The sequence below is a fragment of the Dipodomys ordii genome, unplaced genomic scaffold (assembly GCF_000151885.1).
Source record: "Dipodomys ordii isolate 6190 unplaced genomic scaffold, Dord_2.0 Scaffold41, whole genome shotgun sequence".
Taxonomy (NCBI): domain Eukaryota; kingdom Metazoa; phylum Chordata; class Mammalia; order Rodentia; family Heteromyidae; genus Dipodomys; species Dipodomys ordii.
In genome coordinates this window covers 659023-676728 of record NW_012267257.1, presented here as the reverse complement: position 1 = coordinate 676728, position 17706 = coordinate 659023, and positions in this window count along the sequence as shown.

Below are 17706 nucleotides of genomic sequence, written 5' to 3'. Positions count from 1 at the left end.
TAATTACAGGTCTGGGATCACTGACATTTTTCCTAGACCTATTATAGATAGTGAGGATATTAGCTTACAGTGAGTACCTAGCACACACCATGCTCATGTGATTTCCATGTATTCAAAAATTATGTATGTGACTATGTATCTTACATGTATGAAGTCCTTAATTCTCATCACAGCTCTGAAAGCTGAGCCCTGTTATTTTTCCCATTTTATAAATGCAGTATCTGACAAAAAAGAGATATTTTTATTGTGTCCAAGATCTCAAGGCTGCCAGGTAGTAGTGTCTGGATGGACGGCCTGGGAGGAGACATCTATGAAGGGAGCGGGTACAGCTTGCTGGACAGGCAGGGAGCCCAGTGATCCCTTTGGACTCTTCCCTTCCAATGTGGAATCCCAGCATTCTTCCCTTCTGTTCTTTCTGGGGGGTATCAGGCCCTGCAACATCTGGCCCTGCTGCCTTTGGCATCAAAACTATATACATACCCTGGAGCAGAGACCTACTGAGTTTCCTTAACAATATTTTCATGCTGTTTCCTACCTCAGGATATATAAATACAACAAAACAATAGCTCCTCTTTCCTTTGCCTTTGCTATTGTTAGTTCCCTGAGCTCTGGGTGAAAAGACATTGAGGCAGCTTACAAATAACTTTGGATCTGAAATGAAAATCTTTTGCTTTGCTGCTGCAGGAAGTTCAAAAGAGATTTCTCCTTTTTCTTAGGGAATATGTGTTTTGCTTTATTAGTGAGTTCACAGCACTGGGAGACTCCTTTTGGAGTGCTGTTTTTCTTTTCTCTTCTTCCCTTTTCTTCCTTCAGAAACATCTCCTCACATTGTGTCTTAAAGCAGGAAGCTCCCCAGTTAAAGAATGTGGTGAGCTGGGACAGACAGGAGGAAGAGGATACTAGTCTGTCTCATGGTATCCATGCTCGTTTTCTTTTCCTCCCTATTTTATAAATGAGGAAATTGAGTCCCAAATGGCAGAGAAATGTTTCATTCCCAGCTGTAGCATGTAACAATCTTTAAGCCTAGCAGTCTTCTAGTTCCATGTCCATGTTCTCCATCCCACCTTCTCTTGTGCCACTTCTGATGGCACAGGGCACTGTGGGGAGAGCTCACAGCTTTGACAGGGGTAAGGCTCATAGCTGATCACAGAGATGCTCCAACTAGAAGAGCAGGAGAAAAAGTGTAATAGAACGAAAGTAATAGTTATGGCTTTTTTTTTAAAAAAACTCGGTTGTGGGGCCTGAACTCTGAGCCTGGGAGCTGTCCCTCAGCTTTTTAGCTCAAAACTAGGGCTCTACCATTTGAACCTCAGCCCCACTTTTTCTGCTTATATAATGCTAAAGATTTGAGCCAGGGCCTCATGCATGCAAGGCAAGCATTCTACCACGGAGCCACCTTCCCAGCCCCTAGAACAAAGGTAGTAGAACACAGTGGTCCTCAGAATGGACGGACCCTCTAGAGGACCCAGCATGTGAGTCTAAAGTGCTTGATCGTTTCTTAAGAGAATACTTGTTCTTCACACTGGCAGCGTGTGAGATGGCCGAACATGGATATACAAGGCCCCTTCCCTAAGAACCAAAAATATTTCAGGTAATGTACAGGGATCCTCATGGTATTACCTCATTTAACTTTCACAAAAACTCTATGGTGTAAGTTTTATGGATCTCTTGTCACAGATGAAGAAACTGAGGCTCAGAGATGTCAAATGGTGTAAAAAAACACAAAAAAGCACACAAAAAAACAAGTATCAAAACCAGCACATGATTATGAATTTATTTCACTCTGAAGGTAGAAAGCATTCCATTATGTCTCACAGTCTTCTAGCCATGAGACTGAGGCTCTTAATTCAGAGCTCTGGCCTTTTGTAGTGGACTCTTCCAAAAGAAGTTTTAAAATGGTATTGGGTATATTACCTATTTTTCTTAGACTTAATCCCAACAGGACACTGAGAAGTTCCTATGGGAACGCTCAGCTCTTCCTCTGATGTCATCTCAGACTTGCTAGGGAATGAATCTGGCCCTAAGCCATACAGAAGGGAAGATGGCAGCCTAGTTTTCTCCCTATCTCCTATCCCAGGCTGGGTCATCCAAGACGCATACCCTGGGGAGTTCTGATTCCCCCATGGCCAGAGATGGGCACCTGCTGTCATTTGTCAGCTGGCACCATAGATAAGGAACTTAGCCTGTGGCTTGGCCTCATTGTCCACAGCAGGGCAATAATAGTATTTCTACCTAGGGTGATGAGAGAATTAAGCCACTTAACACTGACAGGTATAGGAGGACAACCTGGTCTATCATTGGCATATGTGAGAACCAGCTCGTAGCTGAACAGGCATTTCCCCAAAGTTTTAGGTAGGTCTAAATAACAACCATCTTTACACATAATGCCTTTTTATTCATTTCCATTTCTTTTTTGTTGTTGTTGCAAGTAGGTGGGTTTAGAAGCAAAAAGGTAAATGGTGTAATTATAATCAAATGCTGTCTAGCTTGCCGCTTTGAAAATAAGATTCAGGAAGAGAAGCATTATCATTTAGCAGAGCTATGGAGACCACAGAGTGCTGGAGTTGGGCTGCATGCCCCCTTCCTGGGCGTTTAGCTTTGGCTGACCCAACCTCAGCCCACATCTAAAGTAACTGATCCCATTGAGGTCAATAACCAAGTAAATGAATTTTCATAGATTCAGGACTCATCCCTCAGAAGAAGTTGGAGATGAGGTTGAGCCACACCTCTTCTTTTGGGTTCTAGGGTGGAACTGGCGATGATGATAAGTACAGCAAAGAGTATAATGACTAGTAGCCATTTATAAGAGGTGATGGAGTGGCAGGCCCTATGTCAAATGTTTTAAATATGTTATCTCCTTTAATCCTAACAAATTATCTTTTACAGATGAGAAACTGGAGATTTAGAAAACGGGTCTCTAGTTTATGATCTGCTATGGTTTGGATGTGGTCTGTCCCTCGAGGGTTCATATGTTAGAAGACTGGTCCTCAAGGACCATGTGAGAGATGTCTAGGCAAAATGGGAGGGCCTCTGGTCTTTGGAAATAGGCCCTTGGAAAGGACTAAAATAGTTCCTCTGACTCTTCGGAGTTTTTGTAAGTTTTGCGGTAAGAGCACACTTGACTCTTGAATTGCTCTGCTCCAGCCAACGTGTGGCCCTCCTGCCATGAGGCCCTTCCTCAGAGCTGAGTCGATACTGGCACCACTCCCTCAAACTCCAAGAACTGTGAGCTATGTGAGTCTCTCAACTTTCTAAGTTACTCTGCCTCTGGTATTTTTCTATAGCAATGCTAAACAAATGAAGACAGGTTCACAGAGTGAGACAGAATAAAGATTAAAATTCATGTCTAACACCTATTCTCAATGTCTAACAATAAGTTACACAGCCTTTACTGCGCAGGGTCCATGAATCAGGTACCAAGTATAAGACAGGTTAAAGGAAAATAGAGTTGTCTAGTTGTTCAACTCCAAACTCAGTACTCAGATTCCACTCTGTATTTTCTCTTCCCTTCCCTTCCCTTCTTTATTTCTTTTCTTTTTGAGATAGGGACACACTTACTATGTAGTCCAGGCAGTTTTCAAACTTATGACCTTGTTACCTATCTGCCTTCTAGAACTCACAATCTCAATTCTTCAACTTTGGTGGAAATATCTTATACCCCTTTGAGAATGGAAGAATTAAGACTTCAGTTCAACCGTTTTAATTGAAGTTAAATATTCTTCAAAGGACAAAGTCCCACCCAAAGAGTTCTCCATCTATATGAATCCTAGGGTAAGAGTTAAATATTCTAACATTCTAACTTACTCCTTTGTTCACAGTTAGCTGTGAACTGTGCTACCTGAATTAAAATCAAGAAGAATAAATGGACTTGTGGAAGTATTTTTACTTTTTAATAGTTAGTACTGTTACTCAGTACTGAGACTGCAAATTTAGCTTTTGATTTATTCTTTCAGTCCTTCTAGTTAACATTTAGAGAATACCTTGCACTAAATGTGCTAAGAGGTGCTGAGGAAAGAGACAGAGAGAGAGAGAAAGAGACACAGAGAGAGGGTGGAGAAAGAAAGAGAGAGAGAGAGAAAAGGAAAGAGAGAGAACAATCCTGTTCTCAAATTGTATATAAATGTGTACTTATTGATCTCAGTTTAGAGTCTGTCATATCTAAGGAAAAGATTTCAGTGGGTCCTGCACAAGAGAACAGGACACTCAACAGCATGATCTTAGACTGTATATCATTTCCTAGGTATTAAAAACCGAGTAGCTGCCACAGCTATAGGGTTCTTTGAAGGCATGAACCACCCACCAGATCCATAGGTGTGGTGTGGGCCTGTTGGTATAGTGGTTGTCATTATAAAAGGTTCATTAGAAGGCAATGTCAACGCTTTCCCCTACCTCAGCTACCCTCCCACATGGAGCTCAGCCTCCTTGTGGTGAAAAGGACTCTGTTTTGTTTGGGTTGCTGCCTTCTCTCTGCCCAGCTGAGCTGTAAGGAGAAGGAAGCCTGCCATTTTGAACACACTTTTGCCTTTTCTGTTGTTTGTTTTGTTAAGACTCTTAAACCTGTCAGCAAAGCAGTTTCCAGCTCAGTCTCTGTGGTAATAATCTCCCTTTCCAAGAGATAAGCACCCTGAGTGAGACAGATTGGAAGACCAAAGTTGCTGAGTACACATGACTCTTTGAAGACGCTTCATTGCTCTGGCTTTATTAGCATAAGAGGGGAGAGGGGGAGAGGTCCAGCTTGAAGGTTTCAGAAACTCATTGAGAATTTACTAGAAACTCATTAGTGACAAATGCCAGTATATGTGCCTGTGCCGATGGCTGAGTCTGAGCCTGAGCCAACTCCATGCCTCTTGCAGCAGAGAAGCTGGGGGAGGAAGGTGAGCAGGGAGGGGGACTGGGGAGTTGGAGAGGAAGGATGTTTCTGACAAATCTAGAGTTTGCTAAAGGTCTCAAGTTCTGAGATGTAAACCCAACTTCCACCATTAGGATAGGGAGGCATGGGTTGTGCTCCTTGGACATGAACAAAATGAAGCACTCAGATGAGGAATGTTTTTTTTTTTTGTAAAATAAAATAAAACCTAACCCTACAACCACTTCTCTCCAAGACAGTTAATTTATTCTTGGCCTATAGGAAAGAACTGCTACCAGAGATAATGCTAGCCCCCCCGGCATTTTCTTGCCTGCTCACAAGCCATTACACTTTGCTTTCGTTTGCTGAAGTCATGATTTTATTCAAGGACAGGTCAGCAATCCACTCGGGGAAGGTAGACCCTTCCCTAAACTCAAACAAATGATTAATCTAAGCTGTAATAGTATAGCAAACTACAGTGTAACCACCATGACATAGCAAACGACATGTGACAGTGGTTTCTAAGATCTAGCACAGGGTGGGCGGTACAGTCAAACAAAGGCACATGAATCAGAACTTTAATCCTTCCTGCCTTTAAAACATCTATGTGAGGCAGAGTACTTGCATCAACAACAGTGACCACCTTGTTGCCATGAGTGGAAAGGGAGAGCCATTAGAAGCCCTGATTTACTATGTGCCTTTGAGACTATCTACCCTAAAACCTACTGGCAGCGCAAGATGCTAAATCCTCTGTTGGGCAACACTGTATGAGTTAGGTGTTCCATTGCTTATCCACTGAATGTCCTTGAAGCCCTGAACACTGGGGGAGCCCTACTCGTCATCCATTGGTCAGTACTGATAGTATCTGAGCCAATATGATCTTTTGAATAAATGCACACTGCTATTTTGGTGCCAAAAATGAACAAAATGGGGTGGCGAGGTCTGATGTTCACTGAAAAACCTGGTCTCCTGTGTCCCAGGGCACCACACAGACCTGTCCTATCACCATCATGGACTGCCTCTGGGAGCCTGCAGGAAAGCTTCTGAGCAGCAGTAAGGACATGGTACCCTGTCTTCCCAGCCAGGCTCTGGTGCAGAGTACTTCCATACTGTTAGACCCAACTCAAGACCCAACTCAGAGACTCCTAGTTGGAGTCTCTGTTTCAAGTGCATTACTCAGAGGGAAGAAACTGAGTCCTGAGGCAGTGGGCAAACCAAGCTTTTAAATGATGTCTGGAAATTCAAAGTCATGGCTTGATTAAATAACACTTTTCCTCCTTCTCCACCCATCCTACTCCATTTGGGCTCAGCACTGCCACAAATCTGTTAATGCTGGTATATTCCTATCACAAGACCTCTGAGGACTCTGAATAAAGTGATCATTTTTCTTGAAAACCTATTGAATTGTAAGAAGGCCCACAGACCATGAAAGGTGGGATATATGTGCCCTCTAAGACCACATTTTGGGGCTACAGTCTGCTGTTCTATGGCCCAGGAAGCCAATTTCTGTTTCATCAAAATAGTTTACTTGTTAGAAGCATGCGGTCAAAGTCAATATTCCTAACATTTACCTGAAGAGCTCTTATTTATTTATTATTTGTCATATTCTTAGAGTTTAACTAATGCCAATCTAATTTCCTTGGACCAGGCTGGGTCAGAAAGTAGCTCTTTAATCGCCAGGCCCAGAGGCTTCTGACATAGGCATTTCATGTCCCCACTCACTAGATATACTGCTGTGGTTTTGGAGCCAGGCAGTTCAGGCCCTCAAAAATGGCCTCCACCTCTGTGCTTTGTAAATAAGTAGCCTTTAAAAAGAGAAGAAAAGAAAATCAGGCTTAAAATAGTTCAGGCAGAGGTTTTGCCAAAGCACTCCGCAGAAATGTTTGGATTTGCATTTTGTTGACTCCGGAATTTAATACATTAAATGAAAGATCAAAACTGACGCTAAAAATCCCTTCTGAGCAAAGCCTTCCCACACTGTTCCATGCCATGCTTCTTCACCTCCCCAGCCACCTAGGATGTCCCCAAGAAGCTCTTCTACACAAACCAGTAGGTTGCCTTATCTGCTCTCCCAAGTTCCAATTTCCAGTGAAAATTGGTTACAGATCAGGGCCTGGATTAGAGGCTCCAGCCAGGCCAGCACCTCTAAGTAAATAGAAAGGGTCACATGATTTATCAGGCGTTGAGTGTTTGCTGGAAGGCCTGTGGTGGGAGGTTACCCTCCAGTCAGAGGGAGAGAGAGGGAAAAAAAACAGAACAACAGAAAAAAAAAAAACCCTCCCACTTGCTTTTGTGCAGAGCCTCAGGCCGAAGGCTGCTGTGGTTTTAGGTGGAGCTGAGCCGGATGCAGCAGCTGGAAACACACCAGGGATCAGCTAGGCCAGCAGGCAGCATTCCCCTGAACGGGCTTCTTTCCACATGTTTCCCTAGAATCTTTTTGGATATTCCTGTTTCACAGGGCCTTTCCCTTGACCAGGTCAGGCTTCCTACTGGTGACCCAAGAAACATTTGCTGTTTGCTTGTGGATAAATTTCCCACTTGACCGAAGAACCCACTTGTCCAGGCTTTTGTGGGGAGAATTGGGGAAGGAAGAAAAAGGTCAGGCTTGCAAAGACACAAAAGAGAATGGTCAGGGTTCTGGCCTATAGCAGAAGATTCTCTGAGCTGATTATACCAATTGCTGAGTTGTTTTGTTCCATACTATATTTCTAGAGTTCTCAAACGCTGAATAACAGTCATTCCCTTATCATGAATGTCTTCAAAATAAGGAGAAAAACACCAACAGTTTAATATAATAGTGGAACAAAAGACACCAAGAAATAAACAGTTCACAGAAGAAGAAACATGAATGGTCCCTGAGTGCCGGGAGCATGCTCAACTTCTATTATACCAATTCAAAGTTATTTTATGAATACAACGCATCTTGTTCAATGGCACTCCTTCCATGGTTCTCCCTCACCTCTCCCAACCCCACCCATCCCCTCAAGTTACCTGGCTCCATTTTCATATATGTATACCGAATATTACCATTGTATTTGCCCACTCTTCTTCTTAGAAACTGACATGTTGAAGTGAAATCTTTTTGCTCAACTAAAGATAATTATTAAAATAAGTAAATAAAAGAATTTTAACAACACAGTTGTTAAAGTAAGTTGGCAAGCAGTATTAATGGATCTTCTGAGATGCAGCTCCTATCCTCTTTTCTTTTCTCTCTCTCTCTCTCTCTTTTGTTCTTTATATCTTTTGGATTAAGCTTAGAGATCAGTGCTTGCTATGTAGATGCTCTACTACTTGAGCCATGCTTAGTCCTTCGGCTTTCATTTGTTTTGTTTTTTGAGATGAGTGTCACGTTTTGGCTCAGGCCAGAGTTGGACTACACCTGCTTACCTCCATTTCCCAAATCAGAGTGATTACAGACATAAGCCACACTGCTCAGCCCTTGGTTTTGTTTCTTGAACTTGCTGTTAGCCATACATGTTTAATTTGTGAACATTTATTGAGGTGAATATATTTAAATTAAAGCTCTTTAAAAAGTATCTTGAAGCTAGATATTGGTGGCTTATACTATAATCCTAGCTACTTAGAAGGCTGAGGTCTAAGGACTGAGGTTTGAAGCCAGTTAGGGCAGAAAAGTCTATGAGGATCTTATGTCCAATTAACCAACAATAGAGCCAGAAGTAGAGCTGTAGTTCAAATAGAGTGCCAAGTTTGAGTGAAAAATCTAAGGGAGAGTTCTGGCACTGAGTTCGAGCCCCAGTACTAGCACATAAACACAAAAAATACCTTAAGATTTCATTTTTAACTTAATAATAGTGACAAAGAGGGGGAGGGAAGGTATAGTAGGAGAAAAATAAACGAGGGGGTAACGATGCTCAACAAGACGTGCTCATTACCTTACTCATGTAACTGCAACCCCTTTGTACAGCATCTTTACAATAAAGTAAAATTAAAAAAATAGTGACAAAGATAAAAAATAGATAATTCATATTGTTAACAAAAAACCCAAAAGATAACATGTCTATGGAGGGCAAATCGGTTTTATCTATCATATATACAAATATATACCAGCTTACTCTTGCACGGTAGTATGAATCCAGTCTTACTATCCAGGCAGTGTTGGTAATACCTAACAGTGATAGAAAAGCAAGGTATAGGGGGAAAACAAGTGTAATATTTTATCATTTGAATGAATGAATAAACTGTCTCTGGAAGAATGAACAAGAAATGGGTAAATGCTTTCAGATAGGGTAACTGAACAGTTGGGAAATAAGATTAAGAGGGAGACTTTTGGTATATTGCTTTTGTAACTTTGGAGCTTTGAATCCATGCTGATATAATCTAGTCAATAAACAAACAGTACTTCAAATATTACGCCTGCATTTTCTGCTGTATGCAATACAGTGACCTTTAATTACTACTTAAACTCCATTTTTATATTATTTTTCCTCATACAGTTTCAGTCATAAACTATATCATCAGCTAATTGCTTACTGAAAATGTTTTTACAACATTAGATCTACACATAGGTTAGACACATCTTGTCTTCATAAATGTCCAATTGAGACAATCAGAGGCCATCTAGAATGGAGAAATCAGTTCAGCTGACTTTCAGATACTTTGTTGACTACTCACTTGTCAGGCCCTAGACCATGAACTCTCATCACCCAGCAATTATTGAATTTTTTTCCTGTCCAGTATCATTTACCAAGTGGCAGTGCCATCACTAGCTGTGGGTCTACTATGACCATTGTATCATTTTCAGCTATTTCTACTGGCTTCCTGAATAGGTTCTTGTTTCCTTATTTCTGGGCAGTCTGTTTATTCTCCCCTCCATTGTGCTATCTCCTGAATCTCACTAATGAGCTTCATCCTGTTTTTGACAGACCATTCTCTGTTTTGACAAGGTAAAATTGATCAGGGAATTAAACACATGTGAAACATCTCTAATACAAGTCCACTACAGGGAAAAATTTGAATGCAGTCTATTTCCTCACAGATAAAAACTTGGAAGGCAATTTTAATGACCAGATGAATTCTGAATGGAAGGCTCTGTTTAAACGTTACGTTCCATAAATAGAAGCAAAGTGCAGACATCCTGCCTCTTGACTTAACTTTTGTCATTTGGACCTTTCAGAAGTATGCTTTTATTTGTTTGCTTGATATCCCACCCAACCCCACTTCTGCAAATAAGGCTATAGATAGGACATAGTCATAGCAGGCATTCTGGTATGATTCTTGCCCACTCATCTGTCACTTTCAGATTCTCTGGCAGGCCATGGGCAAACCCTAGACATCTTACTGCCTTATAAAGCTGGGTCTAGTAGCATTTCCACTGAAGTTTGAATTTGATAACTTGACTCCAAAATGAGATATCCTATTCAACCCTATGAACCAGGGAAGGAATTCAGGCCATTCAAGAATATGAAGTTGCATTTTTATCTCACAGAGTCAAAGGCTTTCAGGGAAAAAAAAAGACTTGAGAACTGTTAATTCTTGGGATCAATAATCTATGACTCATAGAAAATCCCAGAGGGCATGAATAGATGAAAGGGACATTATCCATCTGGTCTACCTTATGCTGTAGAAATAGTACCTTTCCTGTCCCCTCCCCCCCCCCACTTCAGTGGGCTCATACTACCATAGTTTATTTTTACTTGTGACACAAGATAATACAAGGCTGATGGGAGGGTTGGTCCTGGTTGGGAGCCTTGCTGACCTTGGTGCAAAAAGAAGAGAATGATGCTCCTAAACCTGCAGCCCCAAAGGGTCACACTTTTCCTCACCTTCCATTGTTCAATGCCCACAACCAAGGATAAAGAATTACAACCTTCCTTTGAGGAGGAAAAAAAATCTATTGTAGGACTGTTCAGTGTAGGTAGTTTTGAAATGTGAGCTTTCAGGCTCTTGAAATGTTTTGGGGGAGTAGTGCTGTAGTTTTCAGTAATTCCAATCAAAAGGTCTTTGACCACTTCCCCACCCCCTCACAAAGTTAAGAACCAATTATTTTAGTCCAAACTCCTTATTTTACAGATGAAAGAACTTGAAAGGCAGATCTTTAATAAACTTGCCAAAACCAAAAACAACATCCCCAACTTGACAAAACAACAGTTAATTGGGAGCAGACCCAACCCTTCAGCCTGAGCGAGGGGTAGGACACACACTTCCAGGCTCCGCAAAGGGCTCCAGCCTCTGCTCAAATAGCTTTCTCCATCCAAATTTAATTTAGAAGGGAAGAAAAAAGGTCATGGGAAGGGTCTTTGTTTCCTGTAGGTTTCAAATCCCAAATGGAGGTTGGAAACTGGTAAAGGATCCTCCTTGGAAACTTTTGAAAAATAACTCATTTGAAAATATTTCAATGCCAAGAAAAACGTGACCCTTCATCCCCTGTCCCCTACTGTTCGCTTTCCCTTCAGTCCTCTCTCCCCTTGCCAGGTTACCTGGCCTCTCATTGTATTCTTCCAGCTTCCTTAGTGTCCATTAAGCTTCCTGGTCGAGCCTCACAAAAGGCACTATCTTAGAAGACCTGGTTTTTCCATCTTGTTCATAACTCCATTTCCTTTTCGGAAGGCCATGTGTTTCACTTAATTTATTTCAGCTCTCCATCCTGTCATCTCCCTTTTCTTGCCCCCACCCCATCTCTACCTCAGGCTGGAATATCATTCAGCTTTTTTTTACCAGCAGAACAATGTTTTATTTCAGCTTTTGAAACAAGCAAAAGTTTGTGAATCTCCTTCTGTGCAGCTCCAGGCACATCTCTACCAGTACCAGGATGTATGAGGAGGTTTGTCATTGTATCCACATTCTCTCTTCCTTTCTCTTCTTCTTCACTGGACTTAGTGTTTCTTAACATTTAACCTCATTTGTTATCAGTTTTCTAGGTTGGATTCTGTCAGCCAATCATAGAAACACTAAACATTATATGTACAATGAATAGATGTTATTGAATATTGGATAGAAGGGAAAATGGAAAGAAGATTAAAAATTATGTGATTGTAGGGAGGCTTAAATTCAAGGACATCTGCTGTCAGAGTTTGTAAAGCCAAAAAATTCAAAGCTCCCAAATAAGAGAAATGAATTAACAATTGCAAATATATAGTTAGCATCAAGTAAATCTTGTTTGAAACATTCATTTACACATAATTAATTCCATTCATGAAGTGAGTATTAACTTAGAATTCCCCAGCCTCCCCTTGTACAGCAGAGGATTAGCGGAAATTAGAGTGGAAACAGGAGCAGTCTCAAACAGTTACAGTAAAAGTGTATTACATTTGCAAATTATGTTCTTGTGAATGCATTGCTAAAGCTTTTTTGAAGGTCCTGGAGAGGGCCCCTAAAGTGTAAGCTACATTAGCTCTAAGAATCTGATGGTATTCATGATGAACGTCACCAGAAGGGAAATAACAAAATGCTGAAACAAGGATACAGGTTGACCCATTGTAATAATGAGACGTATAAGGCACTATGCTGAAAATGAACTTTACAACTTGGGAGCGGGGAGGAAGGAGTTGGGGAGGTGGGAAAGGAAGGGATGGTAGGGGAAAAACAAAGGAGGCGGTAACAATGCTGGATAGGAAATGTATTCATTACCTTACTCATGTAACTGTAACCCCTCTGTACAGTATCTTTATAATATTTTTTAATAAAAGAAACTGAAAATCTGTACCTGAAGTCTGAGGCCAGGTCTATCCAATATGTATAATTTAAGAAAGTCCACAGTAGTTTTTCCATCTCCTTTTCCTTCCATTTTGTTTCTTAAGTGCTAATGGATGATTCTTTTGGTTCTCTATGGATTTCCATTTTTGCCAAAAGATAATTCAATTGAAAAGATAGGATTTTTTCATGTCACCAATGCTAGGTTGGGAGCAGATTTTTGGAGGTTAGTACGTTGTATTTTCTCCATAGTTCCTCTAGTGCCACCATAGGGCCTTTGAGGTGAGGGAGGTTTTCAGAACACAGCCTTGGGTAAACTTAGATGATGGAAGAAGACAGGGATAAAAAGAGAAGGCCAAATTATATTCTTGGCTAGTGAGCTCAAGGCTGGCTCTGAGAATACCTTACTTCGTCTTTGCCATATACTCAGATTTATTCTACACTGGACCATCACCTGGATCTTCTCATTCACAAACCAACACAATGATATGATCCTATTCTCCATACAAAACAATGAGAATGGAAAGAATTTTGCCAGAGGAATTACTCAGTGAAAATGGTATAATAAAGTGAAAAAACTAACTTTGCGAAGCCAGTAAAGACTGATACGAAAGCGATACGTTTAGAATAGATACCCACAAGACATCATGACCTCTTCTAATTCATGGATTAAAAAAATCCATGAATCCAGACCACATTTTCTAATTAGAAGAGACATCTTTTAGATCTCTTCTTCAAAGCTGTGTTTAGCCATGTTCTTCCTGAGTTAGCCCATGGCTGTGTTCTTAGTAAGACAGTAGGACACCGAAGCTTGTTCCCAAGTCCCTGCCCCTGAGCTGTTCCCACAACCAGGCCTTACACAGGGAGAATATACAAGCACTATAAGCCTGAGATCTGACCATTAGAGTTATTGTCACTCAACCATGTAGCAATTTCCAAACACCATAGTGTTTTAGTGAGTCTCCCTCCATATCAAGAAGCCATCAATTACAGGGGAATTCCAAATGTAGGTGATCTGTTAACTCACTAAAAACTGTCTCAACTGCTCCTCACCAGGACAATGGAAAAAAAGTATTTTCTTCCAATCTAAATATATCACAACTGAGAACTGAAACCTTGGCCCTGATAACAATACTTTGGTTGATGCTTTTAAAGCCATTATCAGCAGGAAGAGCCAAGGAGATTGTTCAGTTGGAGTGGAGGCTGGGAGGAAGGGGGCAGGGCGGGGAGCATTCGGGAGTCACAGAAGCAGCCAGAGGTATCATTTGATTTTCATCCGATCTAGAAGACTGTGGTTAACTTCTTTTATTTAAAAAGAAAATCATTCTTGTTCAAGTTCTTGGGAAATATTTTTCAAATAGGTCTCTGAATAAGCCTAAAATTTGAGGTAATACAGTAGTTTATGAGAACACCCAGGTAGAGATTGTGTTAAACTAGAAGATGGAAATCCTAAGCCAGGACCCAGCCCCAGTGGATAAAAAGTTTCTGAATGCTTAGATATCCCTGACATTACCTTAAGCCATCCTTTTGTGGGTAGCTGAGTCGTGTCAATTAAAAAGCCTTCCAGAGGAGATGCCTTTCTTATACTCTGAGACTTGGAGCAGTATCAAGGAAGAGTCAAGCATGTTATGGCTCATGGCTATAATCCTGGCTACTGAGGAGGCTGAGATCTGAGGATTGGGGTTCAAAGCCAGAGCCCACAAGACTTTTATCTTCAATTAACCAGCAAAAAGCCAGAAGTGGAGCTGTGGCTAATGTGGTGGAATGCCAGCTAAAAGACAGCTTCCAACAGAGTTCAAGCCCCTGAGTGCACACGCATGCACGCACATGTGAGCATGCATGCACACACACACACACACACACACACACACACACACACACACACACACACACACATGAATCAAAGGAAATAAAAATATCTCCTGTATGTACGAATGACAGCCCAGAACTTCTGAGCTAGACTTGCTCTTTTCCATCTCTTGCCTTGGTGAAAGAATCAAAGTGGGTTTGCTATGAGCTAAGTGACCAGTCACGCTGTTTTAATAGGGCTATGAAGACATGTCTGTGGTACCTGATGAGAGTGATGGGTGGGACCTAGGGATTGTCTGGAGCTGGTTGACCTTAGAAGCAAAAACTCATTCAGGGCCCTAGGGTGGGGCCCTTAATCCTTTGTTCAATCCTCCATTTCAAGGGACTGAGGGACTAGTTGATTTTAGAAGGCTCATTCCAACTCTAAAGTTCTGACTTTACCCAGAGAATCCCACTGAAGGAAGGACATTTAATGCTGGAGGTGATTTTGTTTGGATAATAAAACTGCTGGGCTGAGATGTTTTAGAAAAGAATTAAATATCAGATTGCCAGCTGGGAGCTATTATTATTGTGATTAGTCACCCTAAATCCTTCCAGAACCCCCAATGGGCATAAATACATAATAATTATGGCTATCATAGATAAGGACTCAGTAAATATTGGGGGAAGTGATTTGACCCAGTGACTGATCCAGAATCTTCTGTGAATCCAGAATCTTTTCTTTCTAACCAAGCACATCTTGTAATGCCAGGGTGCTTTGCATACAATAAGGTCTAGGGGAAAAAAATGCTTCTGCTTTTCTCTTATTCCCTTCTTCCCTCTAACCCCTCATTGGTAAAAGTTAGCTTCTCTTGTAGGATTATGCTGAGGAAAGAGGAAATTCTAAGAGCCTGAACTGAGTATTTGTTTGGGGATCAAGATTTTACCCCTATTCTGCAAGAAAGTGAGAGGGGTTCATAGGGAGAAGGCTAAAGGTGGTGATTGGAGGATCAAGGACATATTTGCACTTAAACTTTTGCTAAATGTTGCTGGAGCCAGATAAGCACTGCGGGGAACAACGGAAACTTACAAGATCATCAACAAAAACTTTTATTTTCCCACCAATGCAGGTATGTGTAGATATGTGGAGGGAAAAGGAAAATGAACTTCCTTCTTAAGTTGTAGAAGTTAGAGTATTAATGCTTTTGGAGAAATGTTTATGAATTATGATATCCTTGGGTATTTGGAGGTATTTAATAAAAGATAATGAAAAGAGAAAATGTTTTCTTTCTCTTGCTCCAATTTAAATTATATTTCAAGGTTGGTTTGAGGGCGCATCTTTTGGCATCTTCCAGAAGGTCAGCTTTGGTATTGTATAACATACTTTAGCCTGAAAGAGTGAAGGCTGAAGCAGGATAATTACTTAATTTTTTTTAGAACTTAAAGATCATGAAAAAGTAGGATTGGATCATAGATGGCATATGTAACACCAATATAATGCTGCAAACAGTATTCTGTTTCTTAAAATAAGAGGGGCATGAGATGAAATAATAAAAATAACATTGACAACAGTACTGTATGTCTACCGTCTAACAGCTCTATAAAACAGTCATATTGAATTCACAAGTTGGTTTTTCTAGGCAAGTGCTAAACCACTTAAACCATTCCTCTAGACTTTTTCTTTTCCTCTTTCTTTCTTTCTCTCTCTCTCTTTCTTTCTTTCTTTCTTGCTTGCTTGCTTGCTTGCATGCGTGCTTGTGTCCTTCCTTGCTTCTTCCTTGCTTCTTTCCTTCCTTCCTTCCTTCCTTCCTCCCTCCCTCCCTTCTCTCTTCTCTCTCTCTCTCTCTTTCTCTCTAGCTTTTTTGTTCAGATAGAGTCTCATGCTTTTCCCTAAACTGGTAATTTTTTCTTAAACTATGATCTTCTTACCTCTGCTTCTAGAGTGGCTGGTATTACAAGTGTGTATCACTATTCGTGGCCTTGTTTTAACTCTTTAATTGGCTTTGAACTCTAGCCATATGACTCAAAGCAATGATCATCATTATACTGACATACCATTCATACTTGGTAGGATTTATTCCTCACAACTTCAGAGGCAGAACTAAAGCAAGTGAGAGGATGTTGCAAGCCGTCAGATGAGAAAACTTTTTTTTCCCCCAATGAAGGAATTGCAGCTGGCAGCCATTATTTTATGCCACTTCGGAGGTTGAGATCTACAGAATCATAGTTTTTGAAGCCAGCCCTAACAGAAAAGTCCTTGAAACTCCATCTCCAAAATAATCACAAAAAGCAGAGCTAGGGGTTTAGCTGGGGTAGAGCTGGGGTAGAGTCCCAGCCATGAACAATCAACCCAAGAGCCACAGCCATGAACAATCAAGCCAAGAAAGCACAAATCCCTGAGTTCAAACTCTCGTACTGGCAAAACAAATAAACAAACAATGGAATTGTTCTAATAATGGCATTAATAGCTATTTGTGGCACTCAACTCCCTATCATTGGTGATATCCAAATAGAACAGGAGAACTCATAGGGTTGTATAATTAATTCCTGGATTGAATAAAGAAGAGAGTGGGTTAGATTACATTATGCCAATTCCCTATCCAGCTCTAAAAGTCCAAGAATTCTTGACTTAAGCATTTCCAGCAAAACTAGAAAGAACACAGGACATCCTTCCTGAATGTTCCACCACCTCCCTTAACCTTCTAGCATTGTCAAGCAGAAAGAATGCCCAAGACTTAAATAAGTCCCTATTCCATTTTAAAAATAGAAACTCAATGGTTAGCAAATAAAATGTACACTGTTAGGCTATAAACAATTGGAGAAAATGAGATTAAATTCTATAAAACCATTGTGTTGGTTTATTTAGTAGTTGGAGCAGTCTTATTCTTATCAACACTTTTTTGAGAAAGGGAGAAAAATTATAGCAACAGTAAGAGATAAGTAAGTGCATTTGTTCTTGATGAGGTTGACTGTGTCTTCAAATATTAACTCTTTTTATCTCTCCTCAATACTAGTATGTTGTGCAAGGCAACCAGCCTTCACTGGGATATGACCTTGGCCATTCCTAACAGCAGCAAAGGAAAATGCCATCCTTGTGAGGTTACTGTTCACTGATGGGAAAGAGAACGGACAGCAAGTACAAAGTCATCAGAAATGAAAACTCACATCTGTCACTCACTAAAGACTCTCCATGTATGCATGACTGCCTCCAAGGCTTCTACTGCAAATCTCTTCTGAACAAAGGTGTACGCTTTGAGACAAGAATGGCTTGACCCACGGAATGGGAGAAGATCTGCACTAGCCATACAGCAGACAAGGGTCTCATATCTAAAATATACCTGGAACGCAAAAATTAAATCCCCCATCAACAAATCCTCAAAGAAACAACTGCCCAATAAAGAAGTGGGCTAAAGACTTAAAGA